This window comes from Zootoca vivipara, chromosome 1, assembly GCF_963506605.1.
Source record: "Zootoca vivipara chromosome 1, rZooViv1.1, whole genome shotgun sequence".
Lineage (NCBI taxonomy): Eukaryota > Metazoa > Chordata > Lepidosauria > Squamata > Lacertidae > Zootoca > Zootoca vivipara.
Window position 1 is genome coordinate 102,120,654 of NC_083276.1, and position 16,134 is coordinate 102,136,787.

The 16,134-nt window shown below is 44.2% G+C and overlaps 1 protein-coding gene across 2 annotated transcripts in view; it reads left to right on the plus strand.

Annotated features, from left to right (window-relative positions):
- The window catches only part of LYPD6B (LY6/PLAUR domain containing 6B), a 69,225-nt gene continuing 53,091 nt past the window's right edge, over positions 1-16,134 (plus strand). For both annotated transcript variants that reach the window (XM_035131312.2, XM_035131329.2), the window contains exon 1: positions 1-496. The gene's annotated coding sequence lies outside the window, so the exon portion shown is untranslated. The remainder of the gene's footprint in view (positions 497-16,134) is intronic.

Genomic DNA, 16,134 nt, shown 5'->3' on the forward strand with positions numbered 1-16,134 from the left:
CCTCCCGAAAGCAACTTCTTTGAGGTGGCGGGAGAGAGTGGCGCCGAGGGAACAACTTTCCGAGGAGCTAGCTCCGCGTTCCCTGGCCGTCCCGGAGCGCGAGGCCCAGTGGCTCTTGCCCGTTGCGCGGGAAGGACGGGTGTGTGTGTGAGTGAGAGTGAGTGAGAGAGACTGTGTGTGAGTGTGAGGTGTCTTCTTGCGCGCCGCCTCCTCCAGCCCCTTTCCAAGCCTCAGCCGGCGCTTTCCTCCTCCCGCCCCCTCGCTCCCCGCCTCTCAGAATGGGGGGTGCGAGCCGACCCCCTGGCGGGCGGGCGGGCGCCCACCTGGCAGCCCCACCCCGGCAGCAGGTAAAGCCCCGCCCCTCAGGTGTATGAGGCGGCGGCGCTCCTCTTTTTCTTCCTCGGGTTCCCGGGGCTCGCTCTGCCCTGAACGAAGCCTCGCCTCGGCGCACACCTTCTTCGGGAGAGAAAGAGAGACACGACCACTCGAGCGCGGGGTGAGTGAGTGAGGGTGGCGGCGGGTGCGCGGGGTCTGGGCGAAGCGGCGGTGCCTCCTCCCTCCTCCTCGGCCCCCAGCTGATGCCCTCAGCTGATCCTAGCCCCCAGCTGATGCCCTCCAGATGTTTGGGCCTGCCAGCTGCCGCCCTCTCTGGTAGGCCTGGTGGGAGTTGGGGGGTGTTTGGGGGTGTCCAGCCACACCTAGAAGGGATCGGGTTAGGGCAGGGGCAAGCCAGTGGGGTGTAAGGAGGAAGCCAGAAGTGATGGGCAACAACCCCAACCATGGGCGTAGCCAGAGGGGGCAAGGAAATAAATATATTTAACTAACTGACCACTTGCATCACAGATAATTTGGTTATTCCCACCACCACGTAAGGACTGCCCCTCCCTAAAATAAATCCTGGCTACACCCATGACTCCCAGCGTGGCCAGTGGCCAGGCGTTAAGCAGAACAGTTTGTCCATAGATACCGTTTGGCTACCCTGGGATGCGAGGAGGTGAGGAAGCTGATACCGTATTTGGGAACTGGCCATGGCACTCCAGGGTTTCAGACAGGAGGTGCCAAATATCAATTCTGCAGGGAGGTGCCAAACATCAAACATGGAAACTTTTGCATGCAAAGTGTGGCTTCTGAACATGTGTCAAGGGATAAGGAAGTGGCTTTGAAGACACGCTCCTTGGATTCCGAGGCATTTGTATTTTTTCAGGCTGAAGGATGTGTCAGAATAGTTTCTGCTGCACTCTGCCAGCCTGTGTGTCCTTACCCCTTGGTCTCTCTGACTCTTGCTCTGTGCTAGGTTAGATCTAGCTTGCAGCCACGAGAGACAGGTGACGTCCATCTCTAGAAGGCTGCAAGTATTGCTGAGCAGATTCTGATCGATGCCCACCTAGTTCAGCATTGCGTTGCCAGCCAGACAGCTCCAAAAGTTCACAAGCAAAAGCCCCCACCCCCCATTTTTAGTTTTATTTTATTTTTGCTTATAGGTCATCCCCTCACCAAATGGTCCTGGGCTGTAACAAAACCATCACAGTTCAAAGAAATGCAACATACAGGTCTTTAAAATAAAGGGCCAATATCATAATAACAAAGCCACAGCACAGAACAGCAGTGTGTAGCAACGCAGGAGGCAGGAAGACACCCACTCAACCAAAGGCTCAGGAAAGAGGTGTGTCTTGGCCAATCACCAAGAAGCATACATTGATGGCCCAGGACACACTTGGAAGGCCATTTGACAACTTGGGGACCACCTCAGATAATGCGGATTGCAATTCCCATGGGCCCAAGCCAGCACAGGGATGATGGGAGGTGTAATCTGACAACCTCTTGAGGACACTGGGTTGGGGAAGGTTGCTCTGTTTGTTCCCTGGGAGTGCTGTTTCTTGCTCATGGCAAATAGCCCTTACTATGACTATTCAGAGCAGGGTTTGCCATCCTCATCTTGAATGGGGCCCTATGCATTTAACACTTTGCAGAGTGGGCAGGAATTCAGTAGGGAGAACTGTTTGTTGGGGCTGAAAGCCTAAGCTGTTAAGGTATGCCTGTCATGCAAGTGTTGGAGATAGAGGAACCTTGTGAAAAAAAGGAGGAGGGGAGCTGGCAACCTTGTTCAAAGAGTGTCCCCTTTGAGCAGGGTGGGTACAAATTCAGAACACATTGCTATTACTTTTTTCCCCAGTTGGGTTGCAACAACTTCTTTTTATAGGGGAAACATATTTTCTTTTATTTGTTTTATTCACACTAGTATATTTCCTATGGGCTTTGAAAGACGAATACTGCTGTGTTTCAGTTTGTCCATGTATTTTGGGGCCTTTTGGTGTTCACCTAAATACATAGATAGATATAGGGACCTGCACCAAATACATAATTTGAGCTACAAGGGAGTTATTTGCTTTTGGGGGGCTTATATGCCTTAAGTTACGTTAAACATGACTAGTCTTCCTTATCAGTACCATTCATCAAGTAAACTGAGAAATCAAAAATACTTAGATCAGCTGTGTTTGGGGTGTGTGGTCTGAAAATAGATTGAATACAAATGAATACACATTACACACTGGCTTGTATTTGAGTCAAGCAGCTATAATTATAATTGGGTCTGTAAATTCAAATCTCAGTTTTACTTGAACAAACAAGCTAGACTCTGATTCACAAACACGAGTCCTGTTTGGTTCCAGCTTGCTATTAACTTTGTTTTCTTTTCTTGCCTTTTCCCTCTGCTCTTCAACTATGGAGCCGCATTTTTCTCTTATAATTGGTAGGTTATACTCTATTTGTTTCCATAAAGCTTTGCTGGACCAACAATTGTGGTGACTCTCTCTGAGAGTGCAGACCTGCAAATGTCAATAATTGCACACCTGAACTATTCAATCAACAGTTTTTATTTATATTTCGCATGGACTCTCTAGAAAATAATACTGGGTGACTTTGTTTTATGAGGGAATAGGCTCCAAAGTCTACCTTTTGCTTTGTAGTGTGTTTTGCACAAAGAAACGGGCAGTTTTGAGTAAGGGACCATGGCCAACTTCCACTTGCAAAAGCCCTTGGTGAGGAGATTATGTCCTACCATCTGTTGAACTCAGCTGGGATGGGCTTTGGGTGCATGCACAGCTTCCCAACATCTGTGGTGCTGTGCCCACGGCTAACTTTGGCTGAATTCAGTGCTTGTGCACATGCTGCTCCCAACCACATTACACAGCTTGGTTTTAAATTTTTGAAGGCTGACAACATCCCATGAACCAGCTCTTGCATGGAAGGAAATAATGGGAGTTGGGTTGCAGCATCTATTTTACGAATTCCTCTGAAGTCATAACGACACAAAATTTTGTGAAATGGGAGTTGGTGGCATGCCCCTGCTTGATGGGGGTCACACTCCTCCTGATGGAGTGATTTGCCGCCAGGGCTGTTCAGAGACAGCAGGTGATATTTCTGATCTGCAGTGCTTTCTGTCTGTTACACTTCATCGGCAGCCACACTCTTACCAACAAATGAGGGATCTTGGCAGCTGTAGTTCATGGCTTCGTAACTGCACATAGTGATTATTGCAGCGTGTTCAGCGTGGGGTAACATGAGATATTGAGCAGTGTGGGCTTTATAGGTTACCTGTGCTACCCCCAAGAGCACTGCTTAGTTACCGAGGGATGGCCATTGCCTACAAAGTCCAAAAGTTGCTAACTTTGGTATTCCTTGGGAATACCTCTTCCCCATCGAAGCCCTCCACCTTGAGAGATCTGATTGTGAGCTGGTTTGGGTAACAGTCAGAAGCAGAGTAGTCAGGATAAAGTTGTGGAACATTCTCGCTGAAGAGGTGTGTCGTAGCCTGACCCTGTAATGTTTTCCAAAGGTATTTCCAGGCTCTTGGTCAGGTATTGGTTCACCTGGAGCTGATCCACCTGTTATTTCCTTGCCAATTCTCCACTTGGTTAGCACTTTGAGCCTTACTGAAAAGCAGCATAAAGAATATCTAATGCAGTGCTTCTGCAAGAGTGCAGAAGGGACAATCCCTGCCATTTTCCCCCTACTGGTAAAGGTAAAGGGACCCCTGACCATTAGGTCCAGTCGTGACCGACTCTGGGGTTGCGGCACTCATCTCGCATTATTGGCCGAGGGAGCCGGCGTACAGCTTCCAGGTCATGTGGCCAGCATGACAAAGCCGCTTCTGGCGAACCAGAGCAGCACACGGAAACACCATTTACCTTCCCGCTGTAGCGGTACCTATTTATCTACTTGCACTTTGATGTGCTTTTGAACTGCTAGGTTGGCAGGAGCAGGGACCAAGCAACAGGAGCTCACCCCGTTGCGGGGTTTTGAACCGCAGACCTTCTGATCAGCAAGCCCAGCCTAGGCTCTGTGGTTTAATCCACAGCGCCACCCGCGTCCCTACTGGAGTCCCACCTAAAAGCCTCCGCTGACAATCAGGAAAACCTTACAGCTTTTCAGGGCTGTAGTGGGGAAGAGGAGAAGGAAATTGCCCTTCCACAAGCATTGCATTATAGTTATGCCCTGCAACAGAATTCTGCTGAATCACTGGAAGATTTGGCAATACTACCAAACTTTCAAAGACCTGGCTCATCACTCATGTCTTTCCTTATCAGCTTGTAGCAGATACTATAACAAGAGGTAAAAACATTGAGCATCAGTACTGATTTGTTGTGTGCCCTAACTACTAGAATTCCTGGAATTATTTGGCTTTTGACCTCCTTTTCTTATGTTTTAAGGCATATGTGTTTGTGGTATAATCCTTTACAGATGTCAATCCATTAGTCTCTCAACTTCAGTGTTGCATTTTAAATAAATAGGCTCTACAGTAGCATCTGCTGCGCATAAATCAAGGCAGGAGTTACTTCAAAGTGACAGATTAGATGTAAATCTTCCTGGTTGATGAAAAGGAAATGTTAACATTCCTTTTGGGAGAGGGAGAATGAAAACCCGCAAGGGACCGGCTTCATCAGTGTTCAGGACTGAACTCATGAAATCCGAACTTGAGCCTTGTCAGTTTAGGCTTGCAGTAGGTAACAACTGTCTACATTTGATAGAGGCTTGTGATCATTAACAGGATCGCTGAATTTTGAAACAAAGAGTCCTCGGGGCATGCTGTTCATCAGATATGATGAAAAGGCAAGGTAGCATCTGGGTTTTGGGAAAGCATTTCAAGGATCTGCTTACAGAAAAAAAAATATTATCTCTTTGCCATTCATTCTGAAAACAGCCTTCTTATTTGCATGAGAAAACAGGATCACCCAAACTGGTGTGTGTGTTCTTTAAGAGAAAGATTTTGGGGGGCGTTGGGGGAGGTATTCAAAGTACCCTGTTTCTACATGCCTTAGCTGTTATTCAGACAATAGCCACCTTTCTGCCTGTGACACAGGGAAAACTGCTTTTGAAATGGAGGGGAATTTAAGAAATAAATTGTGACATGGCATGGCGTGTGTGTGATGTCAGCTGCTCAAATAAAAAATGATTAAAATTTACCCCAAGGCACATGCAAGCCTTTAGGTGTGCTAGAAGTAGCTGCCTGGACTCCCAAGTCTTTGCTTACAGTATGATTTAACTTTTGGGTGTATCCCTGCTGCTGAGGTTTGTCATTATTATTAATGATAATTTAGATAGGACTATTTATAAATGTATAGCTCTGTGTTTGACAAGGCTGTCAAACGAAAAGGCCCCCTGGGGAGCTTATCACCCTCTTTAATGAGATCCTGGTGCGGCCTATGGAAGGGGTGGGCAGATTTCAGGCTTGGGAGCTCTACAATGTTGGTGTTTGGTTTTTGCTAGAACCCCCCAGGATATATCAGCAAGAGCCCTGTGCAAAAGGCGTACAGTTAGAATTAAAGAACAATGTGCCTCAGAGCACATTCTCAGCCCAGGAATTTGTTATCAGTATCAGTACTATTGTTCCATAACATCTGAATCAGGAAAGGCCACAAAAGCTTTTTGGTTCAGTGTCTGGATATAGGTGTAGACTGGATGAGGGCCAGTAAGCTGTGTTCGAATCCTGGGAAGACCGAGGCTCTTTGGGTGGGTGGTTCCCATGTTCAGGAAATTAGCAATTTACCTGTTCTGGATGGGGTTGCACTCGGTCTGAAGGAGCAGGTGCTTATATTGGAGGTATATCTCTATCAATAGAAGCCCAGGTGCCCTCTATGCTAGGAGTGCCTTTTACCAGCTTTGTCTGGTTTGCCAACTATGGCTGTTCCTACCTTGACCACTGTAGCCCATGCATTGGTAACCTTGAGACTAGATTACCGTAATGCGCTCTGGGTCTGGTTTGGAAGATCAGCTGGTGCAGAATGCTGTGACCAGGTTGCTGACAGGAGCTTCTGTTTGAAAACATGTGACACCTTTGCTAAAACAGCTTCAAAGGCTGCCCATCTGCCACCAAGCCAGGTTCAAGGTCCTTGCATTGGATCTCCAAAGCTCTGAAGAACTTGGGTCCAAGGCACCTCAGTTCCCTGATACATCCCAGTACCGTAATTGTGTAACTTACCGTGCAATTCTATACATATCTACTCAAAACTAAATTCTGTTGACTTTGGTAAATCTTACTCCCAGTAGTCTGAAAAAAAACCCCCGTGGAATTCCTTTAATTGTCATATCTATGTGATGCAAAATAAGTTATTCTGGACATTTATATCCCCAAAGTCACAATCTGGGGAATTTACAACCCTTTCATTGTTATTTTTTTTAAAATAGCCTCTGGTTGCATCCAACTCTTACTCCTTGTTCCCCTCGTACTGTTCAGACATGTAAGATCCTGCCTGTTTACATTGTATAGAAAGGAAACATATTTGTACAATTGGAGGTATTTCTTGTCAGCTAGATGTAAGACTTGATCAGAATGTGTTATTCACTGGTAAGGATCTTTTTTTTAAAAGGCCTTGCATGCTGTGTAAAAGCAAATATTTAATCATATGACAGATAACAAAGGATGAAAGAGAGATTCTCTGAATCTAATGTATACCTTGCAACCAATGAATGTAGTTGTGACAGAGTAGGAAATGGACCACTGTGCTAGGAAAATGAAAGATGTCCGGGTGCAATTGCAATATACCTGTTAAAAGGAGTTCCTTGTCTGTGGTGAGGACCCTAAAGAGACTACAATCCTATACCCATTTACTTGTAAGTAGCCTCATTAACACAGTGAGGCATTACACATGTATAGGATTGCACTGTGAATCATTCAGATCTGTGTTTTGCACACAGGCACATCTACAACTAAGGGACATTGTTATCTTCCTCGTTAGAGAGAACGAGAGGAACCACTTTCCCCTTTTGTGTTCTATTTCCATCCTTTTGCTTCTTTAATTATAATGCTGGTGATATTACCATGCATCGCAACTCTATGCAGGTTTTTCTTTTGCACCTAGTTTTGGTGGCATTCCTCTTGGAGTTGCCAGGATGATGGAGGTTTCCCAGATGGTACTCATTAGCACAGCTTTGCTAGACCTGTATCCCCAATAATGGCTGTGTTGTGCTATATCCATGTCATGTTAACGACGAGAGTGAAGTAAATCTGGTGATCAGCTTATGTCAGATGAGCCCTGCCTAGTGTGCTGATCCTTGGACTGCTTCTGATTATTTCAATCCTCTCCCAAGGGACCAGATGCCATAAGGGCTATTGCTATTGTTGCTTTCAGGAATTTGTAAAAGAAAGCTGTGTTAAAAGAGTGCAAGGCACTTTATGAACTGGGAGAAAATATTAAGGAGATTCAAAAAGCCTGCTGGATTAGGCCAGTTGCTCATCTAGCCCAGCACTCCCCCCTTCTGTGGTTTCCAGCAACTGGCGTTCAGAAGCGTTACTGCTTCCATTCTTCAGTAATATGTGAATAATTTACTTGTGCAAGCTTAAAAATAGCCTCTGCCTTAGTTCTTTGGGATGAGTAAGTCACATGACTTCCACAATCCTGAAAGATGCATGTCCTGGTTTTCCTCTGAGACTTGGTGGTGGTTTTTGAAATAAGCACAACAGAAGGTCTACACTCCATAGCAGAAGTGGGGAACCTTTGGTGCTCCAGATGTTGCTGAACTACAGTTCCTGTCAGCCCTAACAAGCATGGCCAGGGATGATGGGAGTTGTAGTTCTGGAGGGACAGATGTTCCCCATACTTGCTGTGCAGGCAATGCATGGGACTGCTTCTTCCTTTCTGTGCATTTCAGATGACTGCTATTTATCAAGATACACATTTAAAAATCAAGCAAGATGCCATGTGCATGTTATTCGATGCCACAATTACAAGAGACCGACTGAAACACTCAAACATTGTTAATGTTTAAAGCATGGGTAGGCAAATTAAGGCCCGTGGGCCGGATAAATTGCCTTCTGGATCTGGTCCGTGGACGGTCCGGGAATCGCCACATAGATTGCCAGTGCGCACGTTCTTTCCCTCTCCCTTCCTCTCCCTCACATGGCGGCGCCGCCTCCCCCTCCCTCCCTCCTCCTGGCTTCTCTCCGCCCTGCCTAGAGGAGGAAGGGGGCTGGGTTTTATTGGTGCCAGCAGCAGCAGCAGCGCTTGAGCAGCCCCTCTCTGGAGCCCTTTCATGCACCACTCATCGTCCTGCTGCTGCTGCCGCCAGTCCCTGCCGCTCGCAAGACACAGGTAAGTAGCCACCGGGGCTCGTGGTGCTCTTGCATCATCCCCACCCCCACAAATATAGTCCAGCCCCCCACAAGATCTGAGGGACAGTGGACCGGCCCCCTGCTGAAGAAGTTTGCTGACCTCTGGTTTAAAGTTTTCTTGCTTATGAGGCGCATTTTAGCTTGTGGGTTGGCTTCTTAAAAAAAAACTCTTTCATCTAACAAACAGTGTTGTCACTGGGTGTGTAGAGGCAGCGTTGGCTCATGATTTCTGCTTGGCAGCATCGTTGGACAAAATTGCCTATGAAGATGATGCTTGGCTTAGCCAAAACTATTAAAGTCTGATCATTCATATAAAATAGCCAAGTAATATATAGAAGGTAAATATAGTGGCTGCGTGCAGTAACTTGGATTTTAATTGGCTTGGCTATGGTGGAACCATATGGTCTTGACTGCAATACTCATGCTCTCTGTGTTATACTTCCAGCTTCATTGTGTTGTGTAGAAGAAACTGTGATATAAAGAAGTGGCTACATATTTATTTATTTTTAAAAAAATCATTATAACTAAGGGTATCATCTTCATGAAACTTACTCTGGAAAGAAATATTATTTCCCCGAAAGTGTTTTTGGCCTGTACAACTTGGAACAAGAATGAAAAAGTTTATATTTTTAATCAAATGATATTCTAAGGCTGCAGCCCTCTGCACCATTCTTTTTAAGTCCTCAGTGAATCTAAGGGCCCGGCACTTAAATTATGTTTTAAAGTTGTACGTGTCTTGTCTTACACCTTAAAATACTGTGTGAAAAGTACAGACCCAGGTTTGCAAATGTCTACCATATGGCTCAAGGCGTTGTGATGGGCTGTCATTTCTTACTGGATGCTTGCTTGGTGGCAAACTCTGGTTTGCCTCTGGGTAAGATGTGAATGTGCCTCATTTTAAAAATAAACATGAAAAGAATTGGATGCAAGAACATTCTCTTTAAAGCCTTCCGTGTACTCCCTGTGCTCACACATATACATAACATATTTGGTTCGCTTCTAAATTAGTCTGAAAAGTGAAACCCATTGTAGGAGCAATGCACCTTTGCTTTTATCCAGGGTTTTAATATAATGGTTAACCTACAATTGTTGTAATTGGTAAGCCTGTCATAAAAGCATAATAGAGAGTGCCTCTGTAAATTAGGCTTAATGTTGTTCAGTTCTTCTGTGGTGGATTAACAGTGATTGACATCAGGTGAGAGCCTGGATTCGGTTAATAGTGTCATGCCAAGAGTAATCAGCAAAGTTCTGTGTGTTTCTCTTACCTTTAAGTCCCCTTAAAGCCTACTTTGGAGGCAAGGAACTGTAATGTTTATTCTGAAAATGTGGGGCCCTTGGGAATGTTACGACATTTTCCTTGTAGGAGACCACACAGAGGACTTTGGTCTTGAACCTGCCTTGGGAAGTAGCTAGTTGAGGTTTCTTTTTTAAAAATAATATATTTATTGATTTTATAGCAAACAAAAACAAAAACATACAGAATACAAAATACAAAAACACAAAATACAAAAAACACAAAAATAAAATTCCAACTTTCTATATCTTAGTTAAAATCTAACACTGTTGACTTCCTCATTCCTCCTCCAACTGCGTTACATTGTAAATCATCTTTAGTAATTTCTACATCTTGACCTTAAACTTATTTTCCATTTTAACTAAACCTTTTTTATATTATAGCTAGTTGGGGTTTCATAGCAGACTGCTAATTCTACACCAGGGGTCAGCAAACTTTTTCAGCAGCACTGTCCCTCAGACATTGTGGGGGGCCGGACTATATTTTGAAAATAATAATAATGAATGAATTCCTATGCCCCACAAATAGCCCAGAGATGCATTTTAAATAAAAGCACACATTATACTCATGTAAAAACACCAGGCAGGCCCCACAAATAACCCAGAGATGCATTTTAAATAAAAGAACACATTCTACTCATGTAAAAACTTGCTGATTCCCGGACCATCCGCGGGCTGGATTTAGAGAGTGATTGGGCCGGATCTGGCCCCCGGGCCTTAGTTTGGGAACCCCTGATCTACACCAACCAGTATAGATGAAGGATATGAATACATTTATGAGTCTCATGGACATAGAAGCATGTCCTGAAATGTAGTAAAGTTGTACAATTATCAGATATTAACTTTATGAAGGGCGAATTATCCAGACACCTAGCTCTTTTAATGCAACTGCTATTATAGCTTTTGATGTGACAGCTTCAATTTTTGAATTTGTTGCATTCATTTATTAAATTTCTACACCACTCGAAGATCACAGGGCACTCCCTTTACAATATAAAAACACAAAAATACATCTACAGTGGCAACTAATGCAGGAGTTACTAAAGCATTTCCTGCAGGGCATGTTCCTGTGGTTTGTCCGCCAAGCTCATCTTAGTATGTACACAGAAAAACTAGTAATTCCAAAAGCTTTAAGTTTAAGAGCTTCTTAAACAGAGCATCAATACATACAGATTAATGCTTTGTTTGCATAAACTAAGGCTGCATTTGCATGACAGTTTCTCTGTTTCCACATTATATTTGAGCTTTCACATAACATAAGGTCACATGGAAGTTTCGTGCTCATCTCCATGCTAATTGCTTCCGGGGCGGGGGATGGGACCCCATTCTCAATGCCGTCAACCTAGAAAACCACTGGAGTAAAGATGACATTTGGGGTATTATACTGACATGCAGTATTTTCCTCCAGTTTTCATGGGGGAATATGCATGTGTGGGAAGTTTGGAGAATGTCCAACAACATTCATTGTTGTGTAAAACTGTGTGTGTAAAACATGCACACAATACATTAGTGTGAATGAAATTTTGCATGACATGATCAGTAAAAAAGCCACAGTACCATAATGCAACAGGTAAAGGTAAAGGGGACCCTGACCATCTGGTCCAGTCGTGTCGGACTCTGGGGTTGCGGCGCTCATCTCGCTCTATAGGCCGAGGGAGCCGGCGTTTGTCCGCAGACAGCTTCCGGGTCATGTGGCCAGCATGACAAAGCTGCTTCTGGCGAACCAGAGCAGCGCACGGAAATGCCGTTTACCTTCCCACCGGAGCGGTCCCTATTTATCTACTTGCACTTTGCTGTGCTTTTGAACTGCTAGGTGGGCAGGAGCTGGGACCGAGCAACAGGAGCTCACCCCGTTGCAGGGATTCGAACCGCCGACCTTCTGATCAGCAAGCCCTAGACTCTGTGGTTTAACCCACAGTGCCACCTGCGTCCCTAATGCAACCGGTACTACAGTGCAAAAAGAACATTAGAAGGCAGCACAGAAAAAGCACTCACATTATGATCAAGAAAACTAATGTAATATTATCCACATCTGAATGCACCTTAAAAGAGTTTCCTTCAAAATGAAGTCTAGATGAGGAACCAAGAAGTGAATGCTTGTTGTGGAGGAGAAAAGGATAAATGAGGAGGACAGAGCCATCCAACACCTGAGTGAACAATTACTCCCTTTTAGACAAATGGGTGTTATCTGTATTCATCTGCCAACTGACAAGTTGTTCTTAAGGTAACCTAGCAATAAGCTACTGGAAGTTCACAACTAAAGTAGTTGTTAACAACTGCATGCCTGAATGCAGAGTATAATCTTTTTGGAGGATGCCTAAATTCTGCTGTCAGGGACTAAAAGGTTTATGCTAAAAGATAATAAAAAGATATTCGTAGCAATAACTTCCCCGGGCAATTTTGGTAAAGCGTGAGCCACATAGCTTCACTGTAAACAATGGAGGGCTTACTTAAAACAGGTGCAGAAATTCGAATGCTTTTCTGCTCCTTTGCAGATTTATTGCAATCGGGAATCAAGCAGATGGCAAAATATACTGTTAGGAACATAGGAAACTGTCTTATATCTCTATATGAAGAGTCAGGCCCATTGGTCCATATAGCTTAGTGTTGTCCATACTGACTGTAGAGAAACTGCTCTGCAGGGTTTCAGATAGGATACTCTCCCAGGCATAAGGTACCTGAAGATGCCAAAGATTGAGCTTTCCTCATGCAAAGTGTGTGCTCTGCTCTCCCACTGAGCTACAACCTTTCCCTTAATTGCCAACTTCCCAACTTCAAAGGATGGTGAAAGTTACCATTATGGTAAACCCTAAGAAAGACTTTGCAACCATTTACAGCCATGCCTGAAAAGCCTCACAAAGGATCTGAGAGTACATTATTCTAAAGCTCAAAAGAGTCTGGTTGTTTGTCTGATGCTAACATTTCCTAAGGTGCCTACATTTTTTCTCAGCTCGGTTATAGACATAGCTCAAGACATAGCTTACTTGCTGTTTAGTACCCCAAGTTCTTTGAAAGATCATGAATAATAATAATAATAATAATAATAATAATAATAATAATTTATTATTTATACCCCGCCCATCTGTAACTCTGTGCCAATTTGCAGAGATGCCCCAGTGTATAACAGTGGATAAGTGGGAAAGTTTCTCAAGCGATAACTGGGTGCAGATTTGTTCTGATTTTGAGTAATTATCTCCTCCTTTTCTTCTTCCATGAGTGTGCCTGCAATGTTGCATCCACCTGTAATGCTTTCTGGAATTCTGGTATTCCAGAAGGAGGGCATGTCCTTCTAAACTGTGGGTCTGAAAGTATGATGTGAAACTGGCCAATTAAGTTGGACCCATGAGACCTCCCGGCCCCTCTATTGGTCTGTTCGTATCAGAATTTCTGATAGTGCTTTGGTTGGAAGTGGACTCTCCACTTCTCCCTACCCAGTCTCTGCAGCTTTATTTGCTGCATAGATTGTCCATTGAGGGCCAATGTGCAGTCTTCATTATGGGTAGTGGGTTCTGTGTGCTCTGGTATCCGGGACCAGGAGTCTGAGCTCCTTTCTTCAGGTGATGAGGTTGAGGACTCTTAACCATAAGAGGAAGCACACACAAGGCTAGCTGCAGAAGCAATTCTACCATATGACTTCATTGCAGAAGACCTAGTGTGGAACTAGAGGCTGTCCTACTCCAACATGGTAGGATGATGATGATGATTAAAATTTGTATACTGCCCTATACCCGTAGATCTCAGGGCAGTTCACAACATAAATGGGCAGGTCTCATTAGGCTCATCTGGTGAAAGTGCTGGAGAGGGCTGGGGCCTTTTAATCAATTGGAAAGCAACTGCTGCTACTATATAGCATCTCAGTATGTTTCTTGCAAAGAGTTCTGTGGTTTTAGGGCTAAGCTGGAACCTTGGATCCAGTCTGAGCACTGCACCCAGTATAGACCCTTTCTTGTTTTTGCATCTAGCCTGAAGCTCACCCTGCCTATCATCAGAGCGGGATAATAGCAGCAAATAGTTTTCATTTAGCGCAGGCTGAGGAGTATCTATATTTTTGTCCTGAGGACCACATTCACCCATGGACAGCTTTCTAGGGCCTATATGTCCATGATGGGCATGGTCCAATGTGAGTGGGGCCACCCACATTCTTACATGCCCACTAAACCTCTCCATCCAACCCATCACCATGATAGGGATGAAATCACTCCTTCCTCACTTGTGCCTCCATGCTTTTTATTTCAGTGAAGGCACCGTTAGGTTGGGAGGTAGCAGGCCACTTAGTAAAATTTGGCAGGCCAGTCCAGGCCTTTGGGTTTGCTGTTCTTTGCACCTGATTTAGGGTTTTTACCAGTGCGTGAAAATGTGGTAGTAATTTCAGGCAGAGCACTGTGCGGCTTTGATTTTATGCTGGATCCCGTGACATTTTGCTGATCATTTTATTTATATTTATTTGGCAAAATGTATATAAAGCTTTATAATAAACAATACAGTATTGTGATTATTCTAAATTGCTGAAATTGCCATGGCTGTTCCTGTGCTGTTGAGGTGAAGTATATTTCTTTTTCTTTGGCGATCACTCATATCTGAGTAAGATTATCTTCCATAAACACGGTTTTAACAATGGGTCCGTAAGTGACTGTGGAGGCCAATTCTGGATCCGCACGTCCTTTCACAGTGGGGACATTGGTTTCCGAGCGGGAGTTGATCATGGTGTGGATTTGCCCAGCGTGCCTTCCTCTTAGCACGTTTCCCCCTTGCGTCCTGCATTTTGCTTTTTTGGATGTTGAGTGATAGGCCAAGCTTTTCATAAGCTTCTGCAAAGATATTTAGGATGGTTTGGAGGTCATCCTCTGAGTGTGCGCATACTACGTTGTCATTAGCATACTGAAGTATATTCAGTATGCTGAGGACAATGTATATTCTGAAGTATATTCAGAGGAGAAGTAGGAAAATGCAGAGGCATTGGGATGTCTCAGAACTGCTTGTGAGAAGTCTCACAATAATTCCTATAAGTAGGTATATATCTGGGATAGAGAGAGTGGTCCCATGCAGTGATTCAAGGCCCAACACAATAGTTTTTAACCTCGTAGGCTAGAATAAACAAACTTCTGTATATTTCAGAGAAGATTCCCAAACTGCCCTTTCTAGCTGACTCATACGTTCCACTTGTTTTCTGTTCCCAGGAAATCCTTCTCATCATTTGGATTAGTTGCCCTGTCTTCCTACAGGTGAATACCATTCCTATTTGTAATAACTTGCTTGGGGCAGGGAGAACTTGGAGGGAGGAGTATCTGCTGGTACTGATGAAACTACTTTTTCATCTCCACCCACTGAATTAAGGAAAACTTTCCGTGTGGCATTGCACGGAGCATGTACCGTATTTAGGTTAATTATTATTTTGCTGGTGTGGAGAAGAGCTTTAGCAGAGACAATATCCTAAATTAGAAGCCTGATCCTGTAATTTTTACTGTAGACATTAAGGACCAAACATCATGTTGCATTGAAGCTCCTGATGTAGGTTTCATTTTTTTTTCCTCAGTCCATTTTTGGAGAGAGGAGGTGCAAATCTAATCTGCATTGTGAAGTTGATAATACCAGAAGCAGTGAAATGGTATGAAAACAAATTCTGGTCAAGAAAACTTGAGGTTATGGTTTGAGTTGGCCTGAAAGTTGGCTTTAAAGACAGAAATGCCTCTGTCTGCCTGGGCCCCTTGCTGGAACATGAGACAGCTGGACAATGCTTTAGTCAAGCTAAGTTCATGTGGAAAGAAGATATAAGGTGTGATGCTCCCTATGGACTGCAGTGACCCATTGTCTGTTTTGGTGTTGATGTAAGCTCTCCCTGGGAGGGATTTGCTCTGAAAAAGGTGGCTTATAAATCTTTGATATCAAATAAAGAAATAGTAATCATTGTTCTTTCTTGAATAAGATGATTGAAAATTTAAAACTCCAAATATGACTATCCACCCTCACGTTTTTCTAAATACTGGGAAAGACAAATGGATCTCCCCCCCCCCCAATCGTTTGAGAACACAGGGAATTTAGAATGGTATGAGCTTGACATCTCATACCCTTGAGGTGGAGGTGACATGACCTTCCAGTTCCTCTATGAAAGAACCAGGTTGGGTGGCTAATAATTATTGTGCAGCCGGATACCGGGGGTGGGGTGTGGGGGAAGTGTCAAGTGAGCCAGGTTTTCTACTTCATTAGTTTGACAAAATGAATGAGGTGAGAGACGT